Source organism: Globicephala melas, chromosome 5 (genome assembly GCF_963455315.2).
Source record: "Globicephala melas chromosome 5, mGloMel1.2, whole genome shotgun sequence".
Taxonomy (NCBI): domain Eukaryota; kingdom Metazoa; phylum Chordata; class Mammalia; order Artiodactyla; family Delphinidae; genus Globicephala; species Globicephala melas.
Window position 1 is genome coordinate 30,945,076 of NC_083318.1, and position 6,000 is coordinate 30,951,075.

Genomic DNA, 6,000 nt, shown 5'->3' on the forward strand with positions numbered 1-6,000 from the left:
AGTGTTATATCTGATCTGGCTTGATTCTGGGTGTTATAACTTGGGAGTGCAGGCTGACATGGCCCCTCAAGAGGGAGTTGTTGCCAGTCGGGGGAAAGAGAAGCAGCGTATCCTCAGAGTTGCCAGATGATTAGAATAGGTGAGACTCTAAAATGAAAGGGCAGGAACATTTTCTTAGCTCCATCCCCATAAATTAAATCATAAAGTCTTGGCTTTCACCAATGTGTAACCATGTGGCTTTACACAATGCCTTACCTTGCGTTTTCCTAAAAATAGATGCTGAGACAAGAACCAGGGGGCAGATGGTTTGTTTGGGGGTAATCCCAGGAAGCAGACATGAGGAAGTGGGGAACATGAGCCTGGGATGCGTGAGAAAAAATAATCACCACCTTCATGTGGTTGGGTTTTTTTTCAAAGTGCTTTGAAATCATTAGTTAAAGGTTAAAGGTTGATTTTAACTTCCCATGATTTGGAATTCTTATCTATCTTTTCTTCTAAAAATATTCCCATGCTGGGCCTGCTCTTCCTGTGTTTGTGTCCATATGTACGAGGGTTGCGCTCAAACTAAAAACATCCATTGACCCGGCCTCCCACCCCAGCCTCTCCTGGAGCATTTCTCTGGCTTGAAAGCCTATGATTCAACGGCTATGGAAGGCTATGAAGATGTAGGTCTGTTTGGTAAATGTCAAGGAACCATTGAAAAACCCATCTGCATTATGCTCAAGGAGGAAAAGAGATATGGCGCTGCTCACTGGAGACCCAGAGGCAAGATGGGTGACACAGGCACGATCATTGATGCCTTTGGCAAGGATTTATCAGGCTCTTCTGGTGTTCCTGCCTAGGATCGGCGCCTGCCAGGAGAAGCAGGTGTAAACAGCCCAGTGACAACACAGGGTGGTATGTGCTATGTATCACCAAGGTGCATAGAAAGTGTGATGGGAACGTTGAGAGGAGAGCAATCAACTCTGTTTAGGGCAGTCCTAATGTCTTCGTAGTCTAGGAGATGTTGAAAGAAACAAATTTACCGGACTGAGACAGGTAGACACCCTCTTCCAGAAGGAGGAACAGCATTGCAAAAGCCCAGGGTCTAGAGTGAGAACCAGTGAAAGGAAAGAGAAAGGGTAGCCAAGAGGAGGGAGAGAAGGTAAGGGCAGTGAAGGGAGATGAAGGCAACTTGCAAAGGAATTTGGACGTAATCTTCTAAACAATGAGGAACCAGTGAAAAACTTTAAGCAAACAGGTTTGCATTATATAAGGTCACTCGAAGGTGGCTGCAGGGTAGAGAGCAAAGGGGTGAGTTTGGAAGCAGGGGAAGAGGTACTATGTTAGTTTCCTTTGCTGATGTAACAAATTATCACAAACTTAGTGGCTTAAAACACAAATTTATTCTCTTAGAGTTCTGGAGGTCAGAAATCCAAAATGAATCCTAAGGGGTTAAAAAGCAAGGTATTGGCAGGGTTGGTTCCTTCTGCAGGCTCCAGGGGAGAGTCTGTTTCCTTGTCTTCTCCAACTTTTAGAGACCACCTGCCTTGCTTGGCTCCTGGCCCACTTCCTCCACCTTCAAAGTGCATCACTCCAGCTTCTATATCTGTCATCCCATCTCCTCCTTCTTTGACCTTCTTGCTTCCCTTTTATTAGGACCCTTGTGATTACATCAGACCCAGTTGGATCATCCAGGATAATCTCTCCGTCTCAAAATCCTTAATTTAGTCACATCTGCAAAGTCCCTTTGGATATAAGGTAACGTTCACAGTTCCAGGGATTTGGACAGAACATCTCTTGGGGGCCATTATTCAGTCTACTACAGTGATAGTTTCCAAATGAGAGTCAAGTCACATGAACCCCTAAAATACATGGGAATATCCTAAAATAAGGGAGGTCTAGGAAGGAAGAATATAATGTTTCATTTTTTCTCCAATGCAGAATGAGAAACTTGTTACAAACAGAACAAATACACTTAAACAAAAGAAATTAGTATCTAGATGTTCTAGCTTTTTTCTCTTGCTTTCCAATGCTTTCTTTATATATATATATATTGTGTGTGTGTGTGTGTGTTTTCATTATGTAAGTGCTGTGGCCTGCCAATAAGTCATGCAAAACGTAACATTGTTCTCTCTCTTGGGACTTTGATAACAGCATCAAAGTTAGGTAATACTGTATTGAAAACACATTGATGTGTAGTTATTCAGGGAATATATCTTACCTCAACTAGTTCCCTTTGAGGTCTTGGAGAGCACTAGTTGCTTTGATTCATAGTTTTATCTCCCATGGAGTGGAACACACTTTCTACACTAGATGTTTGCTGTCTGCTGTCCCAGCATGGCTTCTTCCTTCCCTCATCTTTACAGTGCTAGATTTTCAAATCAATGTCCAACACACACACACACACACACACACACACACACACACACACACGCTTGTTGGTGTAGTCACCATTTTCCATTCCTTGGAGCACAGTCCATGGACCATTGGCCTAAGCTGTTCCCAGTGGAGTGAATGCTGGAATGGAAGAGCTCTCCTATTTGAGGATGTGAATCTAAAACTTCTATAGACACTTAGCCATCCTGAGGATAAAAGTAATACCTCTTTGGAGAGAAGCACACTGTTGAACCACTGAAAAAAATCAACCCTAAAGCCTGCTCTTCCTCTGGACATTCCAGTTAAATGAGCCAGTAAATCCTTTTGCTCATTAAGCTAATTTGAATTGGTTTTCTACTTTTGCAAGCTAACATTTCCTAACAGGAAGATATTTATTCCTTGGTGATTGAATGCGGATAAATAAATGAATAACAAGAAAAATACTTTCATTACAACATTCTTCTTAATGCTGCTCAGAACATTTTTAGTGTTGATCTCATCAAAATATCTGCTTTTCTTCCCTGGGCATTGGCATAATTAGGAAAATATGGTCACATAATTTAAAATTATATATATCAAACAGAGATACAGAGACGTGGTTTTCTAGGTACAGGGTTTAAGGGGCAGCAATTCTAATGAGATTGCTGAGAATTAGGATCCTGGTCTTGGAGAAGTTTCTGCAAGGTAAGCACTTTGTTTGCCTTAGCTTATTGGAGTTTGGGGTTGTCTTTGGGGGACTCATGGAGATTATGAAGCTGACAAAGCCACTCCTGTTGCCTTTACTGGCTTAAAGATTGCTGCACAGGGTTTCCCTGCTGACGCAGTGGTTAAGAATCTGCCTTTCAATGTAGGGGACACGGGTTCCAGCCCTGGTCTGGGAAGATCCCACATACCGCGGAACAACTAAGCCAGTGCACCACAACTACTGAGCCTGCGCTCTAGAGCCCGTGAGTCACAACTACTGAAGCCCGTGAGCCACAGCTACTGAAGCCCGCGTGCCTAGAGCCCATGCTGAGCAACAAGAGAAGCCAGGGCAATGAGAAGCCCGTGCACCGCAAGGAAGAGTAGCCCCAGCTCGCCGCAACTAGAAAAAGCCCGTGTGCAGCAATGAAGACCCAACGCAGCCAAAAATAATAAATAAATAAATAAAGTAAATAAATTTATTTTTTAAAAAAAAGATTGCTCCTCACTCCTTTCCCAAAAATCATTTAGTGTAATTAAATATTAAATAAAGAAATGGTAAAATCAATTGTAGAACTGAAAAGCAATCCAGTCCCCGGGCTAATTATAATTATAATGTTTATAGGCAACTAAGGAAAAATATCTTAAATGAAGGAAAATGTAAGGGATAGAGTGTTTCACCCTCTTACATCACCAATTCAATTGAATTCTCTCCATTTCTATGAACACCCGTCTGGGGCAGAGAGCTGAGGAGTTCTCTGCCTGGGAAGTCTTGAGGATCTCCCACCCCCTCTGTAGCCCCAACCCAGCTGCCACCTCTAGCTACCTGCGAGTCCTCGGGCAGGGGGTCTTCACACAGGAAAGCTCTCCTTCATTTGACAGGAAGAGTTTGAGAAAATTAGAAGACAAGGGGGGGTACTTCCCTGGTGGCGCAGTGGTTAAGAATCCGCCTGCCAATGCAGGGGACACGGGTTTGAGCCCTGGCCCAGGAAGATCCCACATGCCGCGTAGCAACTAAGCCCATGCGCCACAACTACTGAGCCCACGTGCCACAACTACTGCAGGCCATGTGCCTAGAGCCTGTGCTCCGCAACAAAGAGTAGCCCCCGCTTGCCGCAACTAGAGAAAGCCCACGCACAGCAATGAAGACCCAATGCAACCAAAAAATAAATAAATAAATTTATTTGAAAAAAAAAAAGAAGACGAGGGGGTGGAAAGAGGAAGTAGGTATGGCATTGTTATTATTATTATTAACAACAGTTGCAACGACATGGGGCTTGGAAATTGGATCTATGTTCACCCATTCACGCCAGGGTGGGTTCTCTGACAGTCCCAGAGCCCAGGAACCCTGGGGAAAATACTGGAATGCAGCAATGGGTAGCTTTCTGATGTAGAAAGCCAGCAGTGGCTGCACTTGCCTATATTCCCTGAGGAGAAAGAAGCTGATGTTAGAGGTGGGAGGAGCCTGGGGTGGCACACGGATCCGGGGTGGGTGGAGCCATTAGAGGAAGTGGGAGGGGTTCCAGTGCCCCACCCACTTCTCCAAGCATGACAGGGGGAGCTGTTGTCTTGGAGCTGCACCAGGGTGCGAGCAGCCCCACGTGTGATGTGACTTGGACGTGACCAGCGTTCGAGAACAATCTGACGTACATTAGGGCGTATAAGTAGATAACTGACGCGTCTGGGAGCAGAGAGAGAGGTCAACTGAGGAAAAGGTTATTTATTCACTTTCTACCTGCTGCTATTATCTAGGGTCAAGTTCAGAGTTAAAGCAGGTGAGCCATCTGGCAGGAAGAGATACGTTGCAGGGAAGGGACGAAGCTAACCAGTAAGTACCGTGCATCCAGTTCTAATCATCCGCCTGCCTTCTACACGATGTCTGCCGTCTCTCTTCCTTCCAGGGCTTGAAAGAGACAGAAGGGCTCCATCCGGGTTGCCTGGCCTGCCCTGCCCCTGAGCCACCTTCGTAGTTCCCCTAGTCTGCTCCCAATTTCCAGAAGGAAAATAATGCAGACCAGTTGGAAAGGAAAGGGAATTTTGGCTAAAAGGTGGCAGCTCTTCTGTAAAATGTCCCCCTCATAGTTAAAGAAAATGGTTGTTGGGCTCTAGAAAATGTCACAGAATGTGAAAAGGAGAGGCTCTGAGTTTATAGGTGTTCAAATTGAAGCTGGAGTTGACCACAAAAAGTGTTTAGTCCCAATCCTTTTTATTTTTTTTCTGGCCTCGCCCTGCAGCATGCAGGATCTTAGTTCCCAGATCAGGAATCGATCCCGTGTCCCCTGCAAATGGAAGCGCAGAGTCTTAACCACTGGACCACCAGGGAAGCCCGGCAGCCCTTCTTTTTATTTGGGAAGAAACAGAGAGCTAGGAAGGTTAAGGGTTGTTCCCATGGTCATCTAGTCCCCCTCTCAGGTAGACATCTTTAAGTGGATCTGTCAAGCGCATAAGCTAATGACCTCCCTCCACCTTCTCTGGGAATTTTGCTTAATACAGGTAAATCCCTAATAGCCACGTGGGTGCTCTGAGAACTTAGCCCACCTGCTGTAACTGATCAGATCAGGGGTGTATACCCAGCTGTGTCCGTCATTCATCTTTCAATATTTGAAACCACAAAAAAAGAAATAAGAAAAAAAATTGAAACCATTAGTGGTTCAAAACTCTTTCTGTGGCTGGAAATATAGCTTGTAGATTCAGGAAATATAACACATATATGTTAATGACCCATACTCCCCTGTCGTGTACCTGTGCACAAAGGAGCAAAGAAACAGGTCAGCAGAGTGAAGCAATTGCGCAGAAAATGGCAGAAAAATGTGAACAGAGTGTGAACCCTAGGGCCTTCTAGTTCCTTTTCCGAGTCACTCACTGAGCTTAGCTGCATTCCTGCTCTTGGGTTCCATGACACATCCCTGCCAACCCCACCCCTTTTCTCCTTGTGTTAGTTCAACTTACTTGCTTCTATTA